This window comes from Arvicola amphibius, chromosome 10 (assembly GCF_903992535.2).
Source record: "Arvicola amphibius chromosome 10, mArvAmp1.2, whole genome shotgun sequence".
Lineage (NCBI taxonomy): Eukaryota > Metazoa > Chordata > Mammalia > Rodentia > Cricetidae > Arvicola > Arvicola amphibius.
The window spans coordinates 115,382,533-115,400,902 of record NC_052056.1 but is presented as its reverse complement, the minus strand read 5'-3'; the positions used below and the strand labels follow the sequence as shown (position 1 = coordinate 115,400,902).

The window sequence follows — 18,370 nt, the reverse complement described above, 5'->3', positions numbered from 1 at the left end:
CATTTATGTGGGTTTCTGGGGTCCTCACACTTGGTGGCAAGCTCTTTAAGAGCTGAGCCATCTTCTTGGTCCCTAGATAAACCTTTTTCCTCTCTCCTCCCCTTAGCTCTTTTCAGAGAACTGACAGGAGAGTGAAATAGGTCTTTGGGTTTAACAACTCAGGGTGGAGTGAGAGGTGGTGACCTCTTTCATCCATTTGCTTTGGCATAAAACACTCACGATGTGATCACATGGTGGTGGTCTCAGACACTGCCCCTCCAAGCCGGACCACGAGAAGGGCACACTCATCTTCCTCCACCCCTCATCACCTGGAAGGTTCCCTGCCTCTGTCCTGCAGCGTGGACTGATGCTGAGCCCAGGTGCAGGATGGAAGGACCCCAAGAGCAACATTCCCTTTCCATCTAAGGGGTGGCCCTGCCTGCTGCTCTCCAGGGGCCATGTCATGATGTAATCTGTAAGTTTCTGCCTATCCACACTAGAAAAGGAACAGATGGAAGCAATTCCAGTCATGTTTTACTTAACCCAAAATACTATCACTCAAATTGTATTAAATAAAAAAATAAATAAATAAATAAATAAACGGCTAGAGACATAGCTAAGTTAGTGTGATGTTTCGCTTTGATTGTCTGCTAACTCAGTGTGGAATCGCCAAGGAAGAGGATCTCAACAGATCTCAAGAGTGTCTCATCTGTCTAGAGTGGGTCAGCCCGTGACCGTGCCTGTGCGGGTCAGCCCGCGACCGTGCCTGTGAAGGTTTTTTTCTTGAGTTAATTGAGGTGAGAAGATCACCCTGACTGTGTGCAGCATTACTCCATGGTCTGGACCCTGGACTAAATGACAAGGAAAGAGTAAGATGAACAGCAAGCAAGCATGCACTCATTTCTTGCCTACAACTGTGGATGTCATGCTACCAGCCGCTTCAAGTCCCTGCCTGGACTTTCCCAAAACGACGGACTATAGCCTGGGGCTGTGAGCCCGATAACCCCTTGATAACCCCTTTCCTCCCCCAAGTTGCTTTCTGTTAGTGTTTTGTTACAGCTGCAAAGAGCAAACTAGCACATTCTACAAGGTGAAGGCGGAGAAATGATGAAGAACAGTGGACAACTTAAAGGCCACCGTGTGCCTCCCAGCTGAAGCACACAGCACTAATGTGCACCAGCCAGGTGTCAAGTGTCTGTCTTCCCTGTGAATGAATTACTCCTCCCACCCTTACCCTGGAGAGAAAGTTCTGGCGCTGAAGCCCCGTGTGACTTTATTTGAAACAAGGGCCACTAAAGAGGGAATTGAGGTTAAATGGGGTCAAGAGTGTCCTTATCTGGTTTGTGCTCTTAAGAGGAGACGGGAAACGTCGGAAATTCATGCACAGAACCCCATGAGGACAAGGCAAGCAGGTGGTCGCCCAGCAAACCAGGAAGAGTTTTTCCAGGACAAACTGAGCCTGCCCATGCTGTGTTCTTGGACTTCAGCCTCCACAACTGTGGGAAAACAACACACACAGCCCCTGGTGCTCTGTGAAGGCAGCCCCGCAGTTCAGTAGCATCACGATTGATGCTGCAGTTGTGCAGGGGATGTCCCCAGCTCGGGGCCAACCAACAGGTGAACTCGACTCTCTGATCCAGGGTTGAGACATAGTGGCCGTGTCTGAAGCCGTGTTATGAGGGCTTTTGTGGCTGGTGCCTTGGGAACCATGAGGCTCTGGAGACCAGTGAGAAGTAAGATAGAGAAGCCAAGACTTCCTGGCAGAAGCTGTAGCAGGAAGAAAATATGGAGGATTTTGTGGTTAAGGAGGAATATCCCAAAAGAGCCTTGCTCTAAGTTCCTCCATGGTGCCACATGGAAGATATCCCAGGCTTCACAGGATGTTGGGTCCCAAAAGACCCAAACACAGAATTGATTGATCCTTGTGGACACCTTTATATCCATGTCCATTTTTTTTAAGATTTTATTTTTATTTTCAATTATGTGCATATGTGCATTTGTTATTGTGAGTACAGGGCCTTCAGGAGCCAGAAGAGGGCGATCAGATCCCATGGAGCTGGAGTTACAAACAACTGTGACTTGGGTGTCAGGAACCAAACTCAGGCCCTCTGCAAGAGCAGCTGCGTGCTCTTGATTGCTGAGCCCGACCATGCCTATTCTTACAGCAGATGCAACTCAGAGGCCCCTGGAAGAGGCCATCAAAGTGAGGTCTCCCGCAATCATCCATGCATTTCCTAGTAGCAGCTGGTAGTGCCATAGATGTCTATGGGTGCCTGGATCTGTGTGAGTCCCAGATTCCTGCCAAAACCAGGGTGACCCAGGCTCAGGACGCTGACAAGCATGGCTGAACCAACTCGCACCTAGAACCCATCATTAAATTTTCAGAAAATGTGCAAGTTGCTTGTTAAACACAGCTATTACTTAAATTTATAATTAAATAAATATTAAAACACAAATAAGTAATGAAGAGCCATCCTGTGTGTGTGCACATGTGTGTGCATATGTGTGAGTGTGTGTGAGTATGTGTGTGTTGTGTGAGTGCATTGTGTGAGAGTGTGTGTGCATGTGTGTTGTGTGTGTATGTTTGTAAGTTGTATGAGTGCATTGTGTGCTTGAGTGTTGTGTGTGTTCATGTGTGTGTGCATGTGTGTGAGTATGTGCATGTGTGAGTGTTGTGTGTGCATATATGTGTGAATGTGTGTGCATGTGTGTATGTGTGCGTGTGTGTGTGTGATGTGTGCACACTTGTGTATATGTGACTGTGATGCCCATGCACACACATAGATGGTAAGGGAGGACACTGGATGTTTTGCTCTGGCACTTTCCACCTGTTCCCTTGAGACAGGGTCTCTCACTGAAGCTCGAGCTGGGCTGGTTGCCATTGACACCCCTCTAGCAATCCCCCTGCCTCTAGTTGGGCATGCAGCCACTCCTAGCTTTTTACACGGATGCTCAGGACTGCCCAGCAAGTGTACTTACCCCACCTCCCCACCCCCTCTCACCTCGATGCCTTTAGACTTTGATTCTTTTCTTATCTAGTTTCTCGTGGTCACTGGTGACTAAGACATTTGTGTGGCAAATGCTAGGGAGGGAGCATTGCAGTTTGAACAGAAATATCTGCAGGCACACATGTCTGCACACATGTCTGAATACGTGGTCCCCAGCGGGTGACGCTGTTTCGGAAGGCTATGGTACCTTTAGAAGGCAGAGCCTCCCTGGAGGAGATAGGTCATTAGGATACACCTTGAGGTTTCATGACTTGGCCATATTTCCTGTCCTCTCTCTGCTTCCTGACAGCCAGGCCAACCCCCCAGAACTATCAGTCGGCATAAAGCCTTCCTCTCCTAAGCTGATTGCAGTTGGGGTGTTCGAGCCCTGGAGCCCAGGAGCAGAAACATAACGAACACAGAGGACTGAAGCAAATGCCCTCTCGGCTCTGGGTCTCCTGACGCCATCTTACCCCAAATCAGCCACAGACAGGAATGTTTATGGGATGGAAATCAGTAAGCAAATCACAGCTTCTCTGCCTCCTGCCCCGCCCCAGGAACTGGCTGGTGAACACTCCCTGACACACCCCTGGGAGAGAGAGTGGGACTTGATGGGCAGGTGCCACGTGGTTCGTCCGTCACTGCTGCCTGATGCGAGCCTCACAGAGCCAGAATGGCTAGGATTTAACATCCTCATCAGATGACAGGGTCAGCCTGCTTGACTGGTGAACGTGAACAAGAGAGGAAGGCAAGGACACACAGAAGAGCCACAAGCAAGAAACTAAGAAACGGCATTGAGAAGCTCCACCCGGTCACACTGGCGGGGACCACTGACAGTTGAGGAATCGGGGAAATCCCCTTCAGGAGGAGTTGTTCCGTTTTCCAGGGAAAGTTGCCTCGCAGAGAGTTACAACATTTTTACGTGCACACATGTCCACACACATGCACACACAATGAGTCCATCTCCATTATTAAGTGAGGTGAATTGTTATCTCTTCTACTGCTTTTTCAACCCATATCGCCTCCCATTAGAATAGAGCCAACGTGAGCCAACCTCTCCCACCCCATATCTTGGATTTTTATTTAATGCCCCAGCCTTCTTATAATTCAGTCATACCATCCCTGGCTTTGTGGCCAGTTTAACATGATACTAAAAAAGAATAGAGCCCTAACTGCTTTCTCCTTGCCTGCTCCCCCAGATGTTGGGTGGGAAAGAGCAGCCTGGGCTACTCTGCACTGCCTGTTCCCCCAGATGTTGGGTGGGAAAGAGCAGCCTGGGCTACTCTGCACTGCCTGTGTCCCCCAGATGTTGGGTGGGGAAGGGCAGCCTGGGCTACTCTGCACTGCCTGCTCCCCCAGATGTTGGGTGGGAAAGAGCAGCCTGGGCTACTCTGCATTGCCTGCTCCCCCAGATGTTGGGTGGGGAAGGGCAGCCTGGGCTACTCTGCATTGTCTGTTCCCCCCAGATGTTGGGTGGGGAAGGGCAGCCTGGGCTACTCTGCACTGCCTGGCTCCCCCAGATGACATCCCTGACACAGAAACGCTCCACCGAAAGCCATGATCTACCCATGACACCATGTAGCTGGGCCCAGGCGCCTACGAATGGGGATGAATTCCCAGCCCCTCTGCCCCACAGTAGACCCAGCAGGGCATAGATTGTGCACATATTTAAGAGATCTGAAGCACTGTTTTGCCAATGGCATTCAGTACACAGCAAAAGCAAGGCAATTGCAGATAGCCGAGGTGGCTCTGGGGGCAAAGGAAGAAGCTCTTTGTGTTGCGGCAAATACGCCTCTCCTGCAGGTTGAACACGCCACAGCCACGTACGCTTGGTGCCCTGTGTTTTTCGGGAACAGCGCAACTTTTGGGAGGTGGAGACTAGTAGGAAGTCCTTAGGTCGTTAGAGGTGTGGCACTGTCTCAGAGGGGATCTGAGACCTAGGCTCTTCTACCCCTCTTGCTTCCTAGTTCAAAAAGCAGATAGTCCTGCCCATCACATCTCACCAGAGGCCCGAAGAGTGGACCTGTTCACTTGTGGGAATTCTGAAACCAAGAGGTGAAGTAAGCCTCTCTAAGGGTACTGCCTCGAGTGTTTCATTAGGTGACAGGAAGACGCTCACGCATCCTTCCGATCTGTATCTGTTAGTCTTCTTGTTGCGGCAATAAATCCCTGACAAGAACAACTCAGGGAAGGAAAAACTGCTGTGGCTCACATACAGCCCACCATGCCAGGGAGGCTCGCGGCTGAGGATACAGCCCGTCACGGATGCTCACGGTTGAGGATACATCTCATAATGCCAGGGAGTGGTGTGCTAGCCACTGTGTGAGGTCACACTGCTTCCACAGTCGGGAATCAAAGGGAGAAATGCTGCTGCTCCGCTGTTTCCTCCGCTTTTCTTCTCGTTCACTTCAGGACTCCATTCCACGGACTAGAAATAGTACCGCCCCACATTCAGAGTGGCTCCCCACTGCCCAGTCAAGCGCTCTGCAAACACCCTTGCAGACGTGGCCAGAGGCGTCCTGAAAGCCATGAACAAAACTCGAGCCTCTCATCCTCGGTCAGAGGTGGGGGTCTGCTTCGTAATGGGACGCAGTCACGTGTCAGCGAGCGAACGGGGTTGGAGATGGACACACCAAGGTGGTTCTGAGGCGGCTTTCTAATGATTTACACAGAGAGATCATGGGCATGGTATCTGAATGAGAGAGGGCCATTCACACACAGGGCAGGCAGGTGGAGTACTTCAGAGTATGGGTTGAGTGGGTGATGATGTCATCCTGCCAGACAAGCTGGCGCTGGCGGTCGGAAAGGCCTGTGTGGAGGAGCAGGGTAAGACAGGGCAGGGGAGGTAAGAGACGGAGCTGACTGTTAGGTAAGCCTTGAAACATTTGGAGAACCATTGGAGGGTTCTGAGCAAGAGGGGATGGTCTAATTAAAAAAAAAAAGAAAAAGAAAAGAAAAGAATTTCACCCACTTCACAGAAACAGCCTGAAAGGAAATAACAAGGGAGAATGGACTCAGAGTTTCCCTGGGGGCAGAGCCATTGGATGTGGGAGCAAAGGGGGAAAGTAGCGTCCTTGTGGCTTAAGACCTAGCGTCATGTCCATGTCTTCCTGAGGGGATGTAAGAGCTCACATTGTCCATGTTGTGGTACCAAACAAGTGTTCATGGGATGGGTTAATTTCCTTGTTCATCCTGATAACTTAGTTAACACCAAGGAAGAGGACTAACATGCTAGTAAAGGATAGTAAAAGATGATACACACACATGCAGACACATACATACACCATATACACATACACCATATATATATATATATATATACATGCAGACACATACATGCACCATATACACATACACCATACACACACACACACATATATATACATATATGTACACAAATACACAGGGGCACACACACATATACACAAAAAACACACACATCCACAAAACATACACTTACACACAAAGATACACACACATACACAGAGACATACACACATATAACAGATACACATATACATAGAAACACATATACATAGAGATATATCACATACATAAACACACACCGTAGACACATAGACAAGCACATGCACACACACGGGTTCTTAGCAGACAGGAAGAGAGAGAACGTTTGCTCTGTGGGCTCCTCCTTTTCCCTTTTGTCTGTCTGTCTCCACAACCTACAGGAGCTGGCCATATTAAGGGATCCCTACACCTTAGCTGATTTTCCCTTGTGGAAATACCTTCACGGGTAAACCCTAAAGTGCTGCACTTCTCAGTCCAGTCAGCTTGCCAGCCAAGATGAACCCCCACAATCTGTTTGAAATTGTGAGCCCGTGGTTAAGCTGGTGTCCTAGAGTCTCTGTGATGAAACACTCCGTATCAAAGTCACTTGGTGGGGAAGATTGATTTGGCTTACACTTCCGGGTCACAGTTCATCATTGCAGAGAATCAGAACCCCAGCTAGGACCCATGGAGGACCACTGCCTGCCACCTTTGGGTTCACAACTGCCTGCAATAGTAACTTCTGGCTTCTCATAGATTCTCTCAACCCAAAGAGAGGTTGTTCATCACAGAGCTCATTTTCATCCAGTACTAAAAGTTGTCAATGTTACAGGAAATTATAGTGTATAGCCTCGAGCACTTTTCAAAACTTCTCCTGGCTGAAGATCAAAACCAACCTATTCCATCCAAGGAAAGGCCACACATTCAAGAATCTATGGGCAACACTAACTATACTTGATGGGCTAAAAAAGCAAAGTCACAAAAGAACACACAAAGTTCAGTGGGTAGGAAAGAAGATGGATTTGGAAGGAGTTCAAGGATAGGGATGAATCTGATCAAAATAAAATATATGAAATTCTCAAAGAAATAATACAAACGAGGGAAGAATTTTTTATGGTTTTCAGAACATTTTAAATGCTTACATTTATTTTCACGGTCAGTGTCAGTGAACTGTGTATTTCCTATATGAAGAAGGTAACAAAGTTTAATATCCCATTCTCTTTTAATTATTATTATTTTGTTATTATTTTGTGTGTGGTGGGTGTGTTTTGACTGCATGTATGTCTATATACATGTGTGTCTGGTACCTGCAGAGGCCACAAGAAGGTGTTGGGTCCCCTGGAACTAGATTGCTGTTAGCCACCATGTGGGTGCTGTGAATATAACCTGAGTCCTCTGGAAGAGTCGGCAGTGCTCTTAACCCCTGAGCCATCTCTCCAGCCTTAGACAGACCAGGACTACCTGCCTAGGGATGGGCCTCTCACAGGCATGCCCGTGGGCCAAGCGGGCCAGACAATTTCTCGATCAAGGCTTTCCTCTCAGATGACTCTAAGATGTGTCAAGTTGACAGTTAAGGCTGCCAGGACACCTCTGAACTCTCCTGGACTCCCTTGAGCATCTGTAGGTAGAGAATAGAGAGGATGACTCTGCTGACCGTGTTCAGTGGTGAGTGAGGTCCTCGGCGAGACCTTGAGATTTAGTTTGGGAAGTAGTGAAGCATCACTTCTGCCATATTCTGTGGACAAAGAAAGCCTCATCCCAGCCCTGATTAAGGGAAGAGTAGAGATCCCACTCACAGTGAATAAGATCTGCAAAGGCTCCATGCAAGAGGCTAGACACTGGGGACCACTTTTTCCATCTGTTGCAGTCACACACGTGACCCTGAGACTTGGAGCTATGAACTAGAAACTAAAGATTATATTCACGGTATACCCACATCTCACTTACACAACAGAAAACATGTCAGAGCCAAGCAGCAAGCAGTGGGAGAGAAAGGTGCCAGACTGTATGAAAGGTGGGGGTGTCAGAGGTACCACAGTGAAGCTGGGGGGTAGAGAAGGTTTACTGTGCTGAGCAGAAGCCCAACACAGAGAAGAAATGGAGAAGTGAATTAGGAAGAAGTAGAGAAGAAAAAGAACACACAGAAGGGGAGGGGAGGAGAGGGAGGGAAGGAGAAAGGGGTGGCCCTTGCACCGTGGCAGGCTCCGCCAAGAGACCACACACCCCCAGGAGTGGTCTAAATGCCTGTCTAGCTACTCTCTGACCTTGGTTTTCCATGAAGGCTGCCACAGCCCTGGTCTCCTGCCCACGAACTCTTAGAAGATACCCTTCTTTAGGGGTTGGCTCGCCAATCAAGGAGCCCGAATGAAATGAGCTTCCTAGCTCATAAATCAGAAGGAAATGTAGTGTTTTTGTTTTTTTTGTTTTTTTTTTTTTTTTTTACCACCTCAGACCGTTTCTCGGGCTATTTTTATAAGTTAACGGTGTTTGATGTGTCATTGGTATTCACTTGGAAGTATGATTTGTATCTGGGTTTATAAGCAGAGTGAGGTGGCGCGCACTCTCTCCCCCTCCCCCGTGTATGTAGTGAGTGTGTGCAGTACATGTCCCTTCGTGAGTGGGTGCACACACATGCAGAGGCCAGGTGTCCTGCTCCTCCACCCACGGCCTTGCTCTCTGAGACAGGGTCTCTCAATAAAACTGGAAGCCAACAAGCCCCTAGGGTCCTGCTGTCTTGACCTTCAGTACACCAGAGTTACAGGAATGCATGCAGCCCCGCCTCACTTTGTGCACGAGGGCTGAAGATCCAAACGCAGGTCTTCAGACTTGCTCAGCAAGCCATCTTTCCACCTCACCCATCTCCCCAGCCCCACTCCCCAAATACGCTATAAAGTTCATCACTGGACTGGAAACAGTTGAGTGCAGAATTACAGATTCATGGCCCATGTACCTTGAGCCCATGACAGACATCGCTAACAGATCACAGCACTGTTTTCTTTTGAGTGCAGGCTTTGTTTCGCGTTCTCAGCCGTTTATCACGGGTGATGTCAAGGCACAGGTCTTGGTTTATCATCTCTAAAGCAGAAGCTGCAGGAGGAAACTGTGGTCCTATCATAACATTTTATTAATTGGAATTGGGGTTTGGAGTAAAATGGATCGGCAGGAGGGACCCACCTCATCAGAATCCCTCTCTGGATGCGACTGGGTTTTAATCAGTGAATCTAAACACATGAAGTATTATTGCTGAGCTTGGGCATCCACTGAGCTCATTTGCCTCCGGCTTTTGCATCCTATCATACCATGCCTTGGGTCTTGCACATCTATAGCCCCAAAGTCCAACCCTGAGTCTTTCCTTTGCTTCTCCAGACTTGTTTAAGAGCTGAGATTTGTGTGCCAGTGGATGCATTGGGTGTAGTCCTAGTTAGAATTTCTGGATTGTACCCAAAGACAGATCTATGCCAATCACATCTCCCCCATGCCCCACAGCCAGCAAAGTTGCTATTAATGAGTCCCTTGTATGTTCTGTGAGGACAAGCATTTGGCTCGTGTCCTGACGCAGAATTAATAAGCCCAGCCACACACCCATGCTGAGGGAACGTGGCTCAAGCTAATTGCCTTTTTACCATCATGGCTGTGACCCAGGTACCCTGCCCACTCCTTGTCTGTCTCGGTGTCTCCGTGTATCAGATGCCTCTAGTCAACCAGAGTCCCCAGATAAGTTTCTCCTCTGCTCTTCCTTGAAACACTGTCCGCTGAGGGTAAATACCTGTTTTTATTCCTCTCCTCAAGGCTGTCTTCCTCTCAGCACCTCACATCCGAAAAGAACTGGGCCAGAGGACCAAGTGTGCCAACAAAAACACCAAATCTCTGGGACCTTTGATCCTTTGTCATAGTTTGTGAAATTCTCTCTCAGATAAGTAGCAATGTGGCCATTTTTATAGTGAGGCTTGGAGGGTTCATGTGCTGTAGTCAAAAGCTGGCTGGATTTGGAACAGGGTCCACATCCTACCACTGCCTGCCATTAGCTGGGTGGCCATATGAATCCACCTGATCCCCTAGCTCCCAGGCTGATTATCAGGGGAGGAGAAGAGAAGGCGGATAAAGCTGAAATGTGTGAGAAGAGGTGAGGGGCAACAGACCAACAGAGACGGCTTTGTTGTTTTTATGCCGAGTTTCCTGAGACCATCTGAAAATATTCCCAGATCCAGCAAACGACACGCGGTTTAGAGAGCAAGCAGCCCAGTCCGTCTCTTATCCGCTCCGGGAACTTGGACCAGCTGTCCCATTTCTCTGATGTCTCCAGTGGCTGGAATCAGTCCCTTGCCTCAGGTGCCTTTGTGAAGTAAGGGACAAGATAAAGCAGCCTGCATGGAATCACCCCTTCCCTTGGTTCCTCCAGCGCTCTGAGACACCGGGGAAGCCAGGAGACCCGAACCCAAGGCCCCGCCCTGCCCTGATCAGCCAGATCAGTTCACCCCTGCCAGGCAAACACCTGCTCAGCACCAGAGACTGAGTACAGGTCCCAACTCTGGAGAGCACAAGTATGCTCTTCTCCTCGCTGGACACCCCAAAAATATGAGTTAACTTAGCCCTTGGTTCCTGCACTTCCTACCAGGACTTTAGGAAAGTGGGGTGGGGGGACAGAGACAGACAGACCGACCAACAGACAGACAGACAGACAGACAGACAGACAGAAGAGAGAGAGAAGAAGTTTACCCAAAACTGAGAGAAGGGAAATATGCCAATTCACATTTAAGTTACTTTCCATTCCTCTTTTGCCACGGTACTTTCTGCTACAATCAGCAAAGAAATCTGAAGATAAAATACCGACTGTCAATGATGATGTTAAATCTTCCGTCATTTTCAACAGAATCATAATATCATTTCTCTCTGTCTCCCCAGCATAACCCAACAGACTTAGAGAATCCTATTTCACTCTAGCTGCTCAAGAAAATGTGTCACCTATATACACTGTGAGGAAGTCGTAGCCACAGATTATATTTGGGAAACACAGCCAGTTCAGTCCCTGTACTAGTTTGCTTGCTTGCTTTGTGGTTCTGAGGTGTTGAACTCAGCCCCACCCCGCCCTGCACATACTAGGAGATTACCTTACCTCTACACTAGATCTTTTTCTCTCTGATCTTTTTCAGATAGGGCTTCACTAAGTCACCTCAGCCTAGGGAGTAGTTGTGATCACAGGTGAGTGTCACCATGTCCAGACACAGCGGCATCTTAAAGCTCCGTGACACCCTGTAGCACAGGAGCCTCTGTATGTGTCTGGACATCGAGACAACCGACTGGGAGCTTCTATTTGTAGCAATGTGGAAGACTGAGCATCTCAAGTGACTTCTGGTAAGAGGGGGGAAACCCACATTAAAACTTTGATATAAAGCTCACAGGCGTTTTGCCTGAGTCCCAGCATGGGTTCTTGGGAAGGTTTCAGTTAACGATATATGAGACAGTGGGGGCTTGGCACAGGTGGGGAAGTGGAACCGGGGTCCGCCCCTAAAGATGCCTTGGTTGGTCTCACTGAGAACTCTGGAGCTAGAAATGCTCCCTCAGAGGTGTCCAGATTAACCCAAGGGGTCACCCCTCTGAACCCATGCCGTGTCTGGGGAGGAACTCAGCCATGAGACTTCCACAGGCAACAGTCTCCTAGAGGGGGACTTCGATGCTTCAGGCTGGGAGGAGATTTGGACAGTGCAATATACCAGTTCCAACCATAACGTCTGCTTCTGGCACCAGCTGTACATGGTGAGCCAGCCTACTCTGGGAACAGGTCCTTCCAGGATTTACATGGAACGCTTTTCCTGGGGGAGCCTACCAACAAGGGTTAGAGGGAGGGAGTGTGTGTACAGTCTGTGTTGTCGGGGTTTCTGTCCTGCTGGTTCCCACAGTCATTAAGTCCCAAAGAAATCACACAGAGGTCTACATTAACTATAAACTGATTGGCCCATTAGCTCAGGCTTCTTATTAACTCTTATAACTTATATTAGCCCATTATTAGCCCATTATTCTTATCTGTGTTAGCCATGTGGCTCAGTACCTTTTTCAGTGAGGCAGTCACATCTTGTTTCTTCTGTGGCTGCTCAGGACTGCAGAAGAATGGGCTTCCTCCTTCCCAGAATTCTCCTGTTCTCATTGACCCGCCTCTACTTCCTGTCTGGTTGTCCTGCCTATACTTCCTGCCTGACTACTGGCCAATCAGCGTTTATTGAAAATATAATTGACAGAATACAGACCACTGACCCACAATGCATTCCAGCTTAGTCTCACAAGTACATGCATGGGGGATGGAACCTGCTGCCACCCGAACTCTCACAGGTGTCCCACCCCATTTGAAAAGATGTGCGTGTCAAGTGCAGCACTGAATACCCCACCCACCATTGGAGGGGGGACCATGGGACACTGCTCAGCATTCACCAGGCAGCCCTCCATGGGGCAAATAGGTTTTGCTATATAGAGTGTGCTGATGTCTCAGGTACCATGCTGGTGTCCACCATCAGCCTGATGACGCTGAAGAGGGACCAGGAAAGGGAAGTGCACAACTGGCTCCCAAGCTGCTGTGTTGGCTCAGCACGCTTCTAGGTCAGCTACCATTGCCGCCTGAATGATGGCCGTCTGGCTCCAAAACCCTCGTTTCTGGGTACAGTTCTCACAGCAACTGTTGTAGCATTAATGCTCCTTGGGATGTGCTCCCAGGAGCAGTGTCTGCAGGGGGTGCTCCTTGGGATCTGCTCCCAGGAACAGTGTCTGCAGGGGGGTGCTCCTTGGGATGTGCTCCCAGGAGCTGTGTCTGCAGGGGGTGCTCCTTGGGATGTGTTCCCAGGAGCAGTGTCTGCAGGGGGTGCTCCTTGGGATGTGTTCCCAGCAACAGTGTCTGCAGGGGGTGCTCCTTGGGATGTGCTCCCAGGAGCTGTGTCTGCAGGGGGTGCTAACTGGGATATGTTCCCAGGAGCTGTGTCTGTAAGGGGTGCTCATTGGGATGTGCTCCCAGGAACAGTGTCTGCAAGGCGTGCTCTCTGGGATGTGCTCTCAGGAGCTGTGTCTGCAGGGGGTGCTCACTGGGATGTGCTCTCAGGAGCTGTGTCTGCAGGGGGTGCTCATTGAGATGTACTCTCAGGAGCTGTGTCTGCAGGGAGTGCTCATTGGGATGTGCTCCCAGGAGCAGTGTCTGCAGGGGGTGCTCATTGGGATGTGCTCCCAGGAGCAGTGTCTGCAGGGGGTGCTCATTGGGATGTGCTCCTGGAACAGTATAACGTAGTATGGAGAAGAGGCAATCTGAAAAGCAATTTTGGGTCATTCCGGTGACCTCACTGATTTGTTTCACAAATGTCCTGATCTCAAATAAGGTGACCAGGCCTTTACATCCTCATGAGAACCATTTCTGAGATGCACCTTCCCCCCAAAGGTTTGATTCTCATTGAGGCAGCTGCTGTTTCCAAGGGAACGTGTAATTGACACCCATAGGAAGAACAGACACAGACACCTCCCACAGCTTTCTAAGTCAACTCCCCCCCCCCACCAGTCACCAATGCCCCAAAGCTCCTGCCCTGACTCCTCCCACTTAGACTTTATAAAATGGGCGTGTCTCCTTGGCACTCAATACAGATCTTCTTTTGCTCACCATTCTGATGCAGGGACTCATCCATGAACTTACTTGACACTCATTCCGCCTGCATCAAGTGTTGTTCTCTGTGAGATCGCAGCAGCATTCCCTGCTGTGGTGCTGATGGACATTTGGTTTATGTGCACTTGGGGAATATTAGCGCTGCTGGGACCGTTCTTAAGACGGTGTTTTCTAAGCGTATGTAGGCTTTTCTATCAGGATGCTATCAAGATGTGAAGCTGTCTGCTCACCCATTGGCATGTGCTTAGCGTTTACAGATAACATCAGTTTCCCAAGCCCAGGTTTTTTACATCATTTAGATTATGTGAGTGGCACACACGACACAGAGCATATGTGAAGGTCAGAAGACAGTTTTCAGGAGTTGGTCCTCCTCACCCACCATGTGGGACCTAGGGATCGAACTCAGGTTGTCGAGCTTGGCAGCAAGCTCTTTTACCTACTGAGCCATGCCACCAGCCCTCAGGCGAATATTTTAAAGGCATTTTCAAAGTATATTAATGGTAGAGTGTAGGAAAGTTAACCACTGCAGCTGAGAACGCAACATGCAGAGATTGTCTGCGCATACACAAAGACACAAATATTTTTATAAAAAGAAGGGTTCTGGATACACTATTAGTAATGTGACTTTAATTTGGAAAATGATTGTTGATATCATCCATAATTTAAACACATGTCCATAAGTGGTTTCATCTTTTAAAGTTTTTAGTATACATACATTTTTAAATATCTACAAAGGCAAATAAGAAACACACAAACTCCCGTGAAAATGTCACTCGTATCAATAAAAGCACAACTAAGCCAAGGTGCTCCACTTAAACAGCATCCTCGGCTTAGTCAGGGCTTCTGCTGCTGTGAAGCAGCACCATGACCACAGCAGCTCTTACGAGGGAAATCATGTAATTGGGGCTGGCTTAACAGTTTCAGAGGCTTAGTCCGTTACTGTCGTGGCAGGAAGCGTGGAAGCGTGTCGACAGACACGGTGATGGAGAAGGAGCTGAGAGTTCCACATCTCAGTCTGCAGGCAGCAGCAGGAGACTTGTGTGTCACACTGGGTGTAGCTTGAACATAGGAGCCGTCACAGTGGCACGCTTTCTCCCACAAGGCCACACCCACTCCAACAAGGCTGTACCTCCTAATAGCGCCACTCCCTATGGGGTTCATTTTCTCTCAAACCACAACAGTCTTCTTCCTCCTTATTTTGCAGCATTATATATTTTATCTACAAATATTTAGGCAATCATATAAAAAAAGATAACAATTATTTTTTAAGGTACATATACCATAAAATGATCATGCCTAAAATAGCAAGAACTCTTTGATAGCAAATATCCGTGAGCACATGATGACCATGTCAGTGCTTGTACATGTTCCCATGAAAGTGGAGCCTAATTTATACAGCAATTTATCACCATTGGACCCCTTGGCTATTTTAATTTCCCTCCTATTGCAAAAGCAATGCTTAGATAGACATCTTCAGAAGACTTCATCATATATTTTGATCCTTAAACATACATAGCTTTGCAGTTCTTAACTGAATTCCTCAAGATTTGTACAGTATCTCTGTTGAAGGAAAACAGTTAATTAAGAAATGCTTGAAACAAAATGAGCCGCTGGTCAAAAATGAAAGGCAAGTAATAGATACCGTGTGAGAGGCTGGAGAAACTTCCGTCACGACTGCTTGCCCTTTGCACTTTAGTGCCATCAACATCGACAAGTAAATGGATTGTGGAATTCAAATGAAAGCAGAGTATTCATGAAAGAAAAGAAACCAACCTTGAAATTCCCTGGTGATGCCTAGCTGAGCCACAGTCAAAGCTACGTATCCAATTCCACCCCTGAACTCTTTAGCCAAAATCATACATAGTCTTACCAATGACACCATGGACTCCACAATCCCTTTACTGCCAGCATGTCCATCATCTCTCCATTCCTATTACAAAACACCTGAGATAGCAGTCTTTAAAATAAAAAAAAAAAATGACACGTATCTTGGCTCATGAGCTCAGACGCCTCAATCCCTGCTCATTTGGTCCCATTGCTTTGGAGGCTGTGAGAGCATGCGGCAGAGACTGCTTCTCACCACATGGCAGCCAGGAAGCACACGGAGCGCAGGGCACCTCCCTCAAGGGTACACGCCAGAAGCCTCCCTCTAGGGTCTACCTCTTAAAACTCCCACCACCCACGGCGCCAGCCTGGACACTCAGCGTTGAAAGTGTGATAGAGACTGAACATTCTAATATCTACAGCCACCAGCATGTCCAACCTGTTGCTATAGTGGTTTTTGCTCTGATGGGCCACGGCCAGCATCTCTAACCCAGGCAATCTTTGAGCACGTTTTTGCCTCAGTCTTCTCTGTACTATTAGCTGACATTTCCCTGTTGCTTCTGATTTTACTTAAACATGAAGTAAGGGCTTGGGAGTGGGGCACGGCTTAGTCAGTAAAGTGCTTGCTGCACAATCAAGAGGACCGGAGTTCAATCCCCAGACATGGCAGCATGCACCTGGAATCTCAGCACTGTGAAGGCAGAAACGAGAAACCCTTAGGACTCACCAGCTAGCTGTCTGACCTCATGGCAAGCTATAGACTCAGTGAGACACTCTGTCTGTGGGGAGGAGACTCTCAGCATAGACCCCTGAGCTCTGCACACATGTGAACACACACTCACACATACAAACATATATACAAAGTCAAATAAAGCTATATGGAAAAGCCAGACAGTGAATAAGCTCCCAAGCTAGCCTGAGAATGCTGGTACAGCGCTTGGGTACAAAGCTTGGAAGTTGGAGATACGTTTGTCTCACAGCCAGCGAGCGAGACTGCTGTCACTTATGCAACCCATCAACCACCTGAGTGCAGCGGGACGGCATTCCCCCCTGCAGCTCTATCCTCAAAGTGCCCAGCAACCAGAGTAGTCCCATATTAGCCTCCTAAGCACCTGTGTCTTGTGATCGCCAGGCAGTGTAAGCCCACAGAATGGAGGAGCTGGCCTGACTCTTGGCCCATTACCCATTCGCCAGCCGTCTGAATATGGGCAGGCAGGTCACCCACCCTCTCTGAGTGTCACTGTCTTCATCCATAAAATGGGAATGATAATAATCATCTAGCTGAGACCTCCTCATCTTTCGTCCAGGGGCCCTGAGCTGTCCACCCCTGTCTGATGTGAGACCAGAAGGTGTAGCCCAGAGCACATAGCTCAGGGGCTGCAGGCACTGAGTCTTGTCAGATAACAGGCAGACACTTTGAGGACATCATTTTTATGACACTCCCTAGTATGTGGAAGGCGGTAGAGCCCCCACAGCATGTGTTAGACGCCATTTTTGTTAACACTTTTCTTGCAATTACTTTGATTTAGCAATATTGTTGTTATCAGAGACAATGGCTTGAATCAGTGGGATGGTCAAAGGTCACCTCAGAGGTGGCCAGACCATGTCCTGCATCCTAACCCATGAGCCCATGAAGAAATTAAAACAAGGACTGGTTCTTTCATGGCATGAACTACAAATACCAATTCACACCTCTTACTTTTTCGAGATGGCCCCTTGACCTGTGCATGGAGTGTCTCCCTCAAGGAGCTTTGCCTTCCCGGCTTGACTTTCCAACACAAAACTTTTGGTTGATTTCAACACTCCACAGAGAAAACAATATTGGTGCTATACAGCCATTGCTCCTCCCAGCCACAAGGTGCCGCTGTAGAGAATACACCACCTTGATCTTAAAGACCACACTGGCCCTTCTTGTTGGACATCTTGATGATCCATATCACCATAGCTCTTAAATTCCAAGAGTCAGGCAACTGCATAAGGACAGTGGTCTTGCAGGTTTCCAGAAGGCTCACCCTTGAAGTTTTCCCAGCCCTTTGTTTGCTGGAAAATTTTATATGAAGAGCACAATTTCCCCTTTTTCTGAGGCACCTAGATAGATCACACAAAGCATGTCAATGAATGTACAGTGGTGTGGAAGGATATGTTTCCCCAAGGCCAAAACTCTCTCAAGCTCATCACTGCCAGCCACTCGTACCTCAGCTCTGTATCAAGAGGACCCCTTAGAAATAGCCGTGGACTTTATCATCCCCAAACTTCTCACTAAAAACAAGAATAAAACAAGCCAGTCATGAGAAAAAAAAAACAAGACAGTAAAGTCAAACAGCCAGAAGCATGGAGACAAGTGGTCCCTGCAGGTCCCCGAGGCTGTATCAGAAGCTGAGCTTGAGGGTCAAGAAATTCTGACTGCCAGACTCAGGGGTCCAATTTAAGGGAAGTGTACAGACAGCCCTGCAGCACATCAGACTCTCGTGTAGCTGCCAAAATAGTTCCTGGTGAAATGTAGGTGCAATATAAAGACACCAACTAGGAGATGTCTTATACAATAGCCTTTAAATAACTGTTTCCGAAGAACTTTAACAAAGCCAAGTGGTAGCTACACGCCAATGAGGAACTTAACTCTTCATCCTTGTCTCGAGACATCTCAAGATGTACATATTCCGCAAAG

The 18,370-nt window shown here is 48.2% G+C and overlaps 1 protein-coding gene across 2 annotated transcripts in view; it reads left to right on the top strand.

The window, feature by feature from the left end:
- Ccdc60 (coiled-coil domain containing 60) overlaps positions 1 to 18,370 on the top strand; it is a 163,782-nt gene that overhangs the window by 72,192 nt on the left and 73,220 nt on the right. The gene's annotated exons all lie outside the window — the stretch shown is intronic.